Below are 13,327 nucleotides of genomic sequence, written 5' to 3' on the forward strand. Positions count from 1 at the left end.
ACCTTGTAGTACCATATCACCCTATTAGAGCACTTCGCTCTCGCTCTGCAGGCTTACTTGCTGTTCCTAGAGTATTTAAAAGTAGAATGGGAGGCAGAGCCTTCAGTTTTCAGGCCCCTCTTCTGTGGAACCAGCTTCCAGTTTGGATTCGGGAGACAGACACTATCTCTACTTTTAAGATTAGGCTTCAAACTTTCCTTTTTGCTAAAGCATATAGTTAGGGCTGGACCAGGTGACCCTGAATCCTCCCTTAGTTATGCTGCAATAGACGTAGGCTGCCGGGGATTCCCATGATGCATTGAGTTTTTCCTTTCCAGTCACCTTCTCACTCACTATGTGTTAATAGACCTCTCTGCATCGAATCATATCTGTTATTAATCTCTGTCTCTCGTCCACAGCATGTCTTTCATCCTGTTTTCCTTCTTTCACCCCAACCGGTCGCAGCAGATGGCCGCCTCCTGAGCCTGGTTCTGCGGAGGTTTCTTCCTGTTAAAGGAGTTTTTCCTTCCCACTGTCGCCAAAGTGCTTGCTCATAGGGGGTCATATGATTGTTGGGTTTTTCTCTGTATGTATTATTGTGCGATCTACTGTACAATATAAAGCGCCTTGAGGCGACTTTTGTTGTGATTTGGCGCTGTATAAATAAAATTGAATTGAATTGAATTGAATTGAACATTCACACACTTAGAAGCACTCAAAATACTCTTTCGTAGAGTATTTTATCAAACATACTTTTGAGACTCAGAAAGAGGAAGTAGACAACACTCATTAACTTCGTCTGTCCTCTTAGAAGCAAACTGCAGGAAAATCACTGGAGTTTTAAGAGGCAGACACCTACACACACACCACATGTATGCTATCATTATTTATTGTGGTTTAACCTGTCAAGGACAAAAACGTACAAAAAATTCAGCATCAAGCCTTGAACTCATAGCTTTCTTATTTTGTTAAGTCTGGGTTGGTGGCATGGTGGTTAGTGCTGTTGCTTCACCATAAGCAGGTCCTGGGTTCAAATTCACAATCTGGCTAGTTTGCACTGGGTTGTCTCTGAGTATTCTGGTTTCTTCCCACAGTTAAAAGTCATGCCATTGTTAAAGTTAGGTTAAGTTAATTGGTAATTCTAAATTACCTGTCAATGTAAGTGCAAACGGTTGTTTGTGATAGACTTGTGAGCTGTCCAGGGTGTAACCTATCACTTCGGGGTTATTTCCCAGCCCCCCCTGCTTTCAGGATAAAGATAGTAGGATGGTAGTTGTTGTAGATCCATTCAATTTTTATAGTAACCAGAGTTTAGACTTTGTTGAACATTATGTAATATGAAGACAACATGTAGTATTTAAGTGACCAAGTAGTATTGGGGTAAAAGTTATTTAATAGTGTTCAAATAAAATGACAAAATTGTTAAGTATTAAAATATTCCAACAGCTCAAGTTACTTCATCTGAACATGTTTCAATCGCGTTTTATGAACACAAAATGCTCAGGTTTATTTAATATGAAAAAATTGTGTTCATTTAACTCAGTTGTTTAAGTTTCTGCCAAAGGAAAACATTTGTGTGCAACCAATGTCCACTATTTAACCAAGTAAATCCAACATGGCCTTTTTTCAGTGCAAGTCGTGTCCTTCTTTACACATGACTCTTGGCCTCCAGGGCATAAAACTTTCAACATAATCTTTTACTTTACCAGAACCCTCATACGTGCAATAAGACTGCTATATGTGCAATTCTTTCTTTGACAAAGTTGTATTTTGTATTTTCTTACTCAGTTGTATATAGTGTTGGTATTCTACTTTATTCTATTGTATATATCATTCTATTCTACTTTACTTTATTACATTCCAGTGTTTTCTAATTCCTGTTCTTCTTTAAACACCATGAATGACCTGCAGGTCATAACCTTTGGACTTATATCTCGGATATAAGTCCACACAGCGCACCAAGCACAGAGAAAATTCAACCTCAGTGCTTCAGAATTTTCCTCAAAATTCAAAACTGTTTCTGTCATTTATCTGCCCAAGAACTTCATCATATGGACCTCGCCGGGTCCAGTAATCTTCAGCACATGTATCTCACTGCGGCCAGTGCTGATTTGAAAACAGTTTCTTGTCTCAGTTTACCCAGCATTCACTTATCAGATGGACCACAGCCGATCCATCCATCTCAACACAATTCTTAATCCAACAGCCTTTGTGTTTTGAAACTAAAAAGAGGAAGGAACAGCGCCCAATTTAAACTGCGCATGTTGTCACTGAACAACACACACACAGACACAGACCCAGGGCAATTCTTCCTGGATCATTTATCAACATCCAAACCAACACAGTCCGCATTGATTATTTTCTGGACCTCAGCGGATCTACCAAAATTCATGTAAATATATCAACCATTCACCGATTTATTTCTTTTCCTCAGACCTCGCCGGATCTGTTACTTCAGCACAATAAACACTGATTTTCCTTTAAAATCAGTTTACCAAGAGCCACAAAACCATTTCTGACTCGATTTTCTGAACTTCTGTGTCACTGTCTTTCTCAAAGTTTCATTATCCTTGCTTCAAAGTTTCTCATTACTTCAAAGCTTCTTTATTCTCAAGAATTCAGTTTTACCACTACTGAGCCAATTTGATAGTTAAGATCATCTACTCAGCGAACAGATAATTTAGAATTCAGCCAATTTGAACAAATTTGCTTATTGAACAGATTTGTGCGTACCTTTTAATCTTTTTAGACCGGTCCTGTTCGCCTCATATCAGATCCAACCTTCGGGCACATTTGTTCTCTCTGATCTAATCTAAAAACTCCAAGGTCTGCCTCACCCATTCAATGCACCGAATCTCTTTTTCCCTTTTTCTTTGACAAGAGATACTCAAAAATTCTGCAAATTCTCTGCACTCAGTAGTAGGCACACAGCTTTATTTATTACTGTGTTTCTGGTTGGATTAAAATAACTCTTACATTAGAATCACCCTGTCCAGTGATACTGTCTTTCAAAATCAACAAATGCACGCTCACAAAAAGTAGAAAATGCCCTTCCTGCCTCTTCTGATCCCCGAGGTGGGCCTGGGCAGTATAAAATTAGGGCACAAAATATAATGAAACAACAGCACAACAGGTTGTCTAAATCTTATTGATCTATTTCTGCAGAAACTGTAAAGGCGTAGTGGGATTCAGCAGTTTCAGCGTGACATGTGCACTTTACGTAAAAACGACCCTCTCTTCGTGAAATTTCAATTTGGCAAGCCCCTAAAATCAACATTCACTGTATTTAAAAAAGAAATGTAATTACTACAGGTCGTTTGATCAGCGTGCTTGTTATGTTAACCTTAAAAGGAGAAGTGACCGCACCCAAATTTTTAACTACACTTTTTAACCAGAAAGAAGAGAAGGGGAAAAAAATGGAGAAAAAAGGAAAAAAGAGACCTCCAAGCCTATCAAACACAGGCTCCAGCCAGCGGCAGTTTAAATTTTTTCACACAATTTCTTTACGTCACTGTTTACAACTGTGACTTGTTCACTGAACCCCGGATCTCAACAACACTGCACGTCTTTCGTGCGACCTCAACAGGTCCACGGACTTTTTGGGGGAATCTCAACAGAAACACAGCTTTTTCACAGACCACGGCGGGTCTACAAATGCACAGGTAATACTTCTTAATCGTCTCTCATAGCTCACAGTATTTTATTATCAGACTTTCACTTTAACTGATCGGCTCAGTTTGCTACAAAACCTCAAGCTCACGGCTGGCCTGAGTTTCTTTTAGATCATATATCAACACCTTGGACCTTTGGGTCCAGTTTTTACTCTTTTTCTCTCAAATAAGTGTCTCTCAAAATGATCCTGTGATCATTAGCTATTCCTGAGGCCACAACTCTCAGTGGGACGCCACCCAAGTACAGTCTTCAGACCACCTAGAAAACGTCTTTCCTAGGGAGGGAGCTCTCCAGCTCCGTGACTGACACTTATTGAACAATATCTCTTATATTGTCTTATGAAAATGACGTCTCTCTTACTTTTAGCTCAGTACTGTTTCTTACCAGTCGACATTGAATGCAACACTACCAGTTTCACTTTTGTTTTAGACAAAACTCAAAGCAGAGACCAACGAGTAATTCCTTGACCACTTTTTAGAATTATCATCCAATACAGAACAATTTCAATTTAAGAGGTTTGTGCTTACCTTATTTATGTGGGCCCACAGTAGTCAAGGAAATCACCCGCGATGTCTACCCTCCGATCGCCACCCCTGGCGGACGCCGACACCGAGTCTACGCCTGCCCCGCGTCCTCCACCAACCTGTCGGGATTCAAATCAGTGTAGAACGGTGCGAACAAACCACGGAGGCCCCAGAAACATGCAATCAAACGTGAGTTTATTAACAGCCAGGAGAAAACATCAGCCCATGTCTTCTGACAATGGGACATAGAACTTCTCATTTTACTAACACCTACCATATAAGGCAATAACCTTATGTCTGCAAATGTAACCGGTGTGATTCTGCGTTGTGTCTGATTAAAAAAAGGTAAAAGAAAGAAAGGCCTCCACGTAAATAATTTGCCCACTCCAGCTCCTCTCCCACAGGGGAATTGTAGAAAAGGGGAGAGGCAAAAGGGGTGCACTGTATTTATAAGGTTGCACCAAAGAAGAAGAAGAAAAGAATGAGGAGGGGCTCTAACTGATAATGAACATAACTACAGGCTTGGAGGTCCTAAAGGTCAGGTATAAAAGGAACATTTTGGGGGTTATAATATTTAAAGAAATTAGTTTACTGCTGAACTGTATATAACCATCATCTTATCATTGCATTAATTATCATTTCATCAAAGCATTTATTGAAGCTGTTGGCATTATGTTATAATTTGTATTATAGGGGTTATCATAATCAAATATTAACATGTTTATTACAGGTGCAGTTATAACCACTTTAAAATGATTGAGTTAAATATATATATCAAAACTCATATGCTGAGTATATTGTTACAGTACAATAGTAGCTGAGCAAAGGCCTGAATGTATTCAGCTTCTTGTGGTATTCGAGTTTGCCGAGTTACAGGTGACAGAAGGATGTCCAGTCCATGGTGACCTCAAAGGCCTGAGATTATCACCATATTCGGAAGAGTATGCCACCAGGAGGAACCTCTGTGTTTGCATTTAATTCTTAAAATACATGAATGTTCTGTACATGCAAATTATGCGCTTGTAAACGCAACAAGGGGCGTTACAATACCCTGATGTTATAAAAGCAATCTAGAGTGTATTTTGGGTAGAGATGCACAACTGTTTTGCAGTTTACACCTCTCCACGCTGCGTGCATTAAAATCAATTGTTTGAACGACCTCTTCTGGACTATCATTGTTTTACTCTCATCCTCAATTTCGAACCCGTAACATTTGGTGCATTGGCCGAGGTTGACTGGAGAGAGTTGGAGATTGAGACCGAGAGGGTCCGAGGTGCTCAAACAGGCAGACACGAGTCAGTGGTCGAAGTGAGTGGACATAAGCCGGCTTATTCAAAGGTAAGGCACTACCTGTTGAATTATTTCCAAACAGTGCTGAATTGGTTCTGACAAAATTGAAAGTCTACTCACTGAAAATTACTGGTAAAGGTCTGTTTTGATTTTGGTGAAAATCTCATGAGAATTGAAGTTGAAGTAATGATAATGGAACGTTAAGTGACAGTACTGATTAAAGGAAAAGCAGTTGGACTGCTAAGCAAAGAGGATTTAGAATAAAGAGGATTTAGAATAAAGAGGATTTAGAATAATAGGTAATTGGTGAAGTTTGTGACATTAAAGTCTCAATTGAATATAAAGCCGGGCTTGGACACCAATATAGTTGGTTTTGTGGTTTTGTGGGGTGTCTTCAAAGTAATTAAATTTTGTAGAACGGGACTTCTGAGAAGCGCATTGTCCAGAGGTAACGCTTGCCAACGGTTCGGACGCGCACCGTTGTCCTCTACGAGGGATAGTCAGTTGGTCACTGTGGAGCTTGGGGCACTCCAGAATAACTAGTGGTTGGACCACTTTACCGTCCGGGACGGTGGTTTGCGCTTTTTTGGGTAGCAAAGTTCGGAACTTGGGCGTTGGACGCTTTTAAATTGTGTAGGGTCTTAGATATGTGACCACGGCCCGGGTTAAATTGATCACAAAAAACTCAGGGAGTTTATCGGTCGGACCGTTAATTTAAAAATTGTCGAAATTGTGTAGGTTTTGAAATGAGAGGCCTAAAATCTGTGCAGTTGTAATCATAGGACGTCTGTGTATATATATATTAAGAGACTTGTCTGAGTCTGTGAGTCAGGCTGGTATTATTTTTAGATTGTGTGTGTGTGTGAGAATGCAAATAAGGCAGCTGAGAGGTGTATAGAGTATGAGGAAGTTAATAGAGACTGCTACGCATTGCTGATGCCTGTATTTAAGACGCTGGTTTTGTTTATTACAATAGTGTATGTAAAGTTTTATTTCTTGCCATGACTGTATGACTTTTTGCTGGGTTTTGAGATAGGATACATAAACTGTTGATACTTAGGACCGTTATCTGGGTTCTGAGAACTGAAATTGAATTTGAGATAAGTTCATTAATAAATATGTCTGTAAGTGATGTCTCTTTTGGTGTCGAAGTAAGATGTTTTAGGATTTTTAGATGGGTTTTGTTTCTGTTTGAGATAATATATAGAGTTACATTTTGTGTGTGGGTGTTGTTGAGTGACAATATGCACAGTTTAAATTGGGCGCTGTTCCTTCCTCTTTTTAGTTTCAAAACACAAAGGCTGTTAGATTAAAAATTACTGTGTGAGGAACAGTTTGACTTTTGACTAGGGAAATAATATGCTTACTTTTGGGTCTATGAAGATATCATAACATTTTGGTGGAGATGCCAGGGTAAAAAGAGTGAGCTCAGACGAGGGAGTCTGAGAAGAAAAAAAAAAAACACCGTGAGATGAGCAAGGTGTTTAACTGACTCAGGATTTCAGAGAATCGAGTCAGCTGTGGTCTTGAGTTTTAATGGTAAGTTGATTGTAAGAGAAAAATCAATGTTTACCATGTTGAAGTAATTGTGATGATATTACTAGAGGTGTTGTGACACAAGTGAAGAGCAAGTTGTACATGTGGACTCACAATTATGCTGATATGGATCGGCTGCAGTCCATCTGATAAGTGCGTGTTGGGTAAACTGAGACAAGAAACTGTTTTCAAAAGTAGCACTGGCCGCAGTGATGTACATGTGCTGAAGATTACTGGACCCGGCGAGGTGCATATGATGAAGTTCTTGGGCAGATAAAGGACAGAAACAGTTTTGAGTTTTGAGGAGAATTTTGAAGCACTGAGGTTGAATTTTCTCTGTGCTTGGTGCGCTGTGTGGACCTATATTAGAGTTATAAGTCCAAAGGTTATGACCTGGAGGTCATTCATGGTGTTTAAAGAAGAACAGGAATTAGAAAAGATATTTAACGTCATATTTTGTGTAAATTGAGGGGGACTCACCATATATGTGTTCACTTTTTTAATTTAAAGTGACACAGACATTGACACACACATAAAGTTGTTAGGGGTGAGTTACTTCCTCTTTTAATTTTAAACTGCAACACATGTGTGCATTGGACTAGAATTTCATTTGGGCTAGTTAAAGATAAAGATGACCTGTGTCAGCCCCACAGGTGGGAAATTTCTTTTGTTAAAGCAAAAGCGCAAAGTTATGCAGTAGAAATCAGAAAACACTGGAAGGCCATAAAATAAAATAGAACAGAATGATGTATACAATAGAATAAAATAAGAATACCAAGACTATATAAAACTCTTTCTCTTTTAAGAGGACAGACATGAGTTACTGAGGGTTGTCTACTTCCCTTCCTGATTGTAAACAAGCATGTTTGATAGAGATCTGCGCGCTTGATAAAACTCCCTCTAAAACTCCCTCTAAGACTCCCTCTAAGACTCTTAGGAAAGCGTGTATGGAGTGATTATAAGTGTATGAATGTTGTACTGGATTTTAATGATTCTGTGTGAGGTGTACAAAGTAATAAAAGTAATAATAAGACTAGGTACATAGGAGAATGAGTGAAAAAGTGGAAGTCTGAGAGAAAAGGCAGTGTGTGTGAGACGATTATGAAAGGACTGTGTGAATGAAAAAAAAAAAAAAAAAAAAAAAAAAAAACTGACAAATGCAAAATTAGTATACTTAAAAGTCTGTGTGAGAAGAGGGTGTATTGTTTTAGATCAAGACTTAGTAAAACTAAATAGACAGACGAGTTAAAATTCTGAGAAGATGAAGCGAATGCATGTTTAAGTAAAAGTAATAAAATGACATTAATTACAGGTTTTAGAAAAGGGACATACCGAGAGAAATAAATACATGAACTAATAATTACATTAATGAATTGAAAACGCACGTACACAAACTGTTACATGTGAAATTATTGTTGGAAAGTTAATACACACATGAAATAAAGAACGCAGTTTACACTCCTTTGATTTACAGAACCAGTGTGTCCCCTAGATCTGGTAACACCCTTGCCCAGTTGGTCCCCCGTATCAGGTGAGCATGGAAGGCTGGATAGCCCATGACGGGTAAGATCCCACCTCGAAACCCTGGGACAACCTAAGGCAGGCACAGTCACAATTGCTCGCTAAGTCCCTAAGTGAGCCTGGAGTCACTGGAGGAGATGGGACTAAAAGGTAAAGCCGCTGCGCAAAGGCAGAGGGGAAAGGTCGTCAACAATGACCAGTGGTGAGCCAAAGACAGAAAACACACCCTGTCAAGAGGAGTTTGAAACACTGCAAAAGAAACATTTACAAGATCACAGGGATCACAAAGAAACATTGATAAAAATTACACATACAAACAGAAAATGCACTAACCTTATAAAGATAAGCTCATGAAGATTAATGCGATTAAAACCTGGCTAAGAATACAAACATATGTAATTAAATCAGTTATGCAAAAAAATAAAAATAAAAAAAAATAAAGTGATTAAAGTAGTTTAAAAAGAGTGACTTAGCAGTGCTTTTGCACTGAGTGATCAAAACAAGTGATTAGTATAGAAAGAAAATGAAAATAATTGAATAATGGCATGAGGTTTAAAAAAAAAAAAAAAAAAAGTATTTCTCTTGCCAAGTTAAATTGTTGAGATATGGCTGAGTATGCAAAAAGTTTGAGAGCTCGTGTGAATGTGGACAGAGGAGCTTGCTGTGTGTGTGTGATTGAGGCCTTAAAGGAGGGGTAGATTGTTCAGAGGTGCAAATTTGATTAAGAGGTTTATAAATTAGTGTTGACACATTGTTATAAGGTGGTAGGCTGAATCTGAGTATGGTAAAGTGCTTAACCGGGGTTATTGTTGTGTACGAAACAGTGTAGCTTTAGGCGAGGTTTTTAGTGTGTTTAATGGGTGAAATTTAAGATTGTTGAAGATTTTTGAGGTTGTTGTTTTATTTTTAGAGAGGGAGTTTTAATAAACATGGACATGTTTAAGGGGGTTTGTAACAGTGCACTTATAAAGAAAAAACCTGTCAGGTGATTTTGTTTTGTACTTTGATGAGCTAATACTTAGCTCTCTTTTTTCTCATTTTTGTTCTAAGCAGGCCTGCAAAAGAATGAATAACGGCGCCGACAATAGTCTCAGGAAAACAAAAAATAAGGTGACCTTTTCCAGATTACAATGGGCGAAGGAAAGAGGCCACGTGTGGGGATCTGATCAGATTGTGAGTCCCTGTCTAAAAGGATTGCAGCGAGCCAATCCAGTCCAAGAGTATAAAGAACTATTTTCCTAGAAACAACTGAAAAGAAAATAAATGAGTATATAAATTAACTGAGTTTACTGAAAGTGGAAAATGTGATTATTTGTGCGGACGTTTACCACTACCCGATGTTGATGTGTGTGAGTGAATGTGTGGGAATGGACAGGTGAATGGACGGACCAGGCAGACCATAGGTTGGACCGACTGGACACTGACATAAAGACTGGACTAAGGTTGGACACATGACTGATAACTGTTCTGTTTTAAGTTTTCTTTTATAACACAGGTTGGATCATAAGTGGGGAAACTGAGTATAAAAGGTGATGTTCTGGTTAACACACAGGCTTTTGTTTCTAGGACGTTTCAAGGATGCAGGCTGTGGATGGAGCCAAGAAAGGATTTGACATGATGATTAATTTGATTTCATTCCTTAAACACAGGTTTGAAGCTCTGGAGCATTTATACATAATATGATAGGACTAAACTTTTCTTTTAATTCCCTAACCTGAGTGAAGGATTTTGAGTTTGTAACACATGAGATGTGTCACAAAAAGGGGGGTGTTAATATATGCGATTAGCTACATGAAATGTGCTGGTTTAGGGTGTTAAGGTTCAAAAATATAGGGAAGGAAACACAGGAGGAATGCAAGTAACCACACTGGTCCAAAGGGTAAAGACGATGATTTTAATGAAATGACACGCGTGGGAGAATGAGCGGACTCTGTAAGCAGACAGCCCCACAATCTCATCCTCCTAACATCAAAATACAGTTTTATATGCATCAGAGTATATTTAGTGACGCCCCCTCATTGCGTCATCACATACATCAGCTTCAAAACCACAAATGTTCTATTTGACAACTTAAGGCACAATTAAAAGTACACTGGCTTCCATCTTCTCCCCGGTGGTTTCCCGTAAGCCAGCTCAGCTCTCGCATCGTGCATCTACTGCTTCATCAGTCAACTCTCACCTACACCCTAACAGTGTGTGTGTGTATGTCTCTGCGCGTGCACAGAGTGTGCATCTGCTTTCTGAACCTTAGTTGACCTCAACTTAAGCAACTTGAACTTTCCCCTATCAGTGATCCCTATATGTGTACTCTACTGAATTAATGTTTTGATCAAAAGCCTCTACTACAAGCTTAAATCAAAGATAAATGCATACTAACTCTTTATTATGGCTTGCACTCGCTCTGCTTTCGGTTTCGCTTCTGCAAAAGCACACCGTTTCCTGTCAGCCTGCAATCAGCTTCTCCCCCACTGAAGACTATGTGTAAGAATATAAAAACATTCAGAAACCTTTAAATTATAGATTCAACTGATTATAACTGAACCTGTAATAAAGACTAATATAATACCAATATATTTTGAACATCTGAGTGCATCTGAATGCAACATCCCTATTAACATGAAATGTTAATGATGATTATAAAATAGCAGCAAATAATAGCAGTAAAATATTTCTCCTCTCGATACTCCCACTCTCGACCTCTGGCACACCAGAGGTCGCCATACATTATGTTGGGTCACTCCTTGGCCCATTCAACTGTCTCCCTGTCCACCCCTGACGTCATGGACATTTAGGATCACTGTTCTTAGCTCTGACCCTCTCTTGGCATCCTGTGACTTAACAAATCAGACAACCTCATGTCATCTAGGTGGTCTTAGTTATAAAATGCCCGCTCCCACTTGAGAACACTTCATGCTTAAGTGGTCTCTGCTCCTCTTCTGGGTCCCACTCTAGTGGAACTCTGGCCACCTGCAAAGGAAACAAAACACTTTCTCCCTAGTACGGCTTCCCTGCCTTATGTCCCTCAGTTGTCTTCTTTATCCAAACCTAATGTTACTCAACCTAATGTTACTCAAAACATGAACCTAATTACGTATTTGGTTTTTGACTTTTATTCCTATATAATCTTAAACATCACTCATCTCAATCTACAGCTTTCTAACAGTCTTACAGCACTGCTGTCATACGTTTCCTGTTTTTCCTTATCTGATCATCAACATCCTGTACACAAAACTGTCACTGCTGCAAGGGCCTCTCATCTAAAGTCACCTATCACAAGCAAAATCATCATAAAATCATTTTAACGGCTTATTCTACTACTAAAAGGATCATAAAAACAACCGCTTTAATCACTCAGTGTAAGCACATAGTTAATTGCTCCTAGATAAACTTCATCATAGCTAAAAGCTGAACTCTAACTGTATTTTGAACTCCCATTTCCTGGGTGATAACCTGTTTGAATCTATCCTTTTATTTCATTTTGCTGCTTTTAATGTAATGACTCCTCTAACTTAAACTTTATCAGACTTAACCAACATATATAAGCTTTCTCCCTTTGCTTCTGTTTTCTGTATTTCTGTAACTGCTATTTATATAAGAGGACTAAGTTAGAGCTGCATCTGTTATCTCAATATTTTATATGTCACTCAGTTTAGTTACAAGCAAAACTCCTATTCAGTTCCTCTTTCTGTCATTTGTTATTGGGCCACTCAAATTCAGTTAAAAGCTAAAGGAGTTTCAGGCCCTAGGCCTCACCTATGTTTAAACCATATGTGTTTGTAAGCGTGAATGCTGTTTATCCTTCTGTTGCTCCAAGTCCCCTACAATATATCGACTGAGACATAACGCTCATCGAAGCTTATGACCTTCAACTGGACCGAACCACAACTCTGTTAATGAGCACGATTGCAATGTGTAAGAAAAATCATTTCTACATATATAATCTCCAATATTATTCATTTGAGTCAGCGAGACTTTTAACATCCTCATAAAAGCTCTCCTCTACCCTAGAAATAAATCTATTTACTATCTGTTTCTAAAGCCTACATTATAACAACATTCTAACATTATGTCACTGTGACATCTTATCCTAAAAATCAAAAAGAAATCCCACATTTTCTACTCATAAAATCTTCACTATTTTCCCCAAAGCATATCCTTTATTCCCACAATTTCCCCTTTAAGTTTGGTGTATAACTTCTTATTAACACCAGCAATTTATCTTCTAAACCTAATTCAGTTCATTTTAATCCTTTCTTTTAACAAGTCCTCAGTTTTACTATATCTAGATTATCAAACAACCCCAATCATTATCAAATCCTAGTAAAACCCCTTTCACATTAAACAAATTAAATCTTAAATCCCTCTCTTTTTTGACACATCTCATGTGGCAAAAAACTCAAAGTGCTCCACCCAAGCTTAGGAAATTACAAGGGAAAAAAGGTTAGTCATATCATTTCTCAGGACAGCTCAGCAATCCTCCTCTCCGGTATTTTGCTCCAGCCCTGAAAACCTGTGTTTAAGGAACAAAATCAATTTTATCATCATGTCAAATCTCCTTCAACTCGTTGCTCCATGCAAGGTCTGGATCCTTGGAATTTCCTGAAAACAAAACCTGTACTTTACATTTCATACTCTCCCTCTATGATCCAGTCTGTGTCATGACAAAAACAAACTTAAACAGAACAGTTATTAATCATGTGTTACCTCCGTTAATGGTAACTTAAGTTACACCAAACAATGTTTCCCTTTTAGCATTTAGCATTCTATAATGTAATAACATGGTCTAACCCAAATCAACAAAGCAG

At 38.5% G+C, this 13,327-nt stretch overlaps 1 long non-coding RNA gene across 1 annotated transcript in view; it reads left to right on the plus strand.

Moving 5' to 3' along the window:
- Window positions 1–3,519: 3,519 nt before the first annotated feature.
- Window positions 3,520–13,327, plus strand: part of LOC120437872 — a 12,542-nt gene continuing 2,734 nt past the window's right edge. Inside the window, exons 1-2 of the long non-coding RNA XR_005611459.1 lie at window positions 3,520–3,641; window positions 4,200–4,364. This is a non-coding gene — a long non-coding RNA (uncharacterized LOC120437872). The remainder of the gene's footprint in view (window positions 3,642–4,199; window positions 4,365–13,327) is intronic.

This window comes from Oreochromis aureus, linkage group 3 (genome assembly GCF_013358895.1).
Source record: "Oreochromis aureus strain Israel breed Guangdong linkage group 3, ZZ_aureus, whole genome shotgun sequence".
Taxonomy (NCBI): domain Eukaryota; kingdom Metazoa; phylum Chordata; class Actinopteri; order Cichliformes; family Cichlidae; genus Oreochromis; species Oreochromis aureus.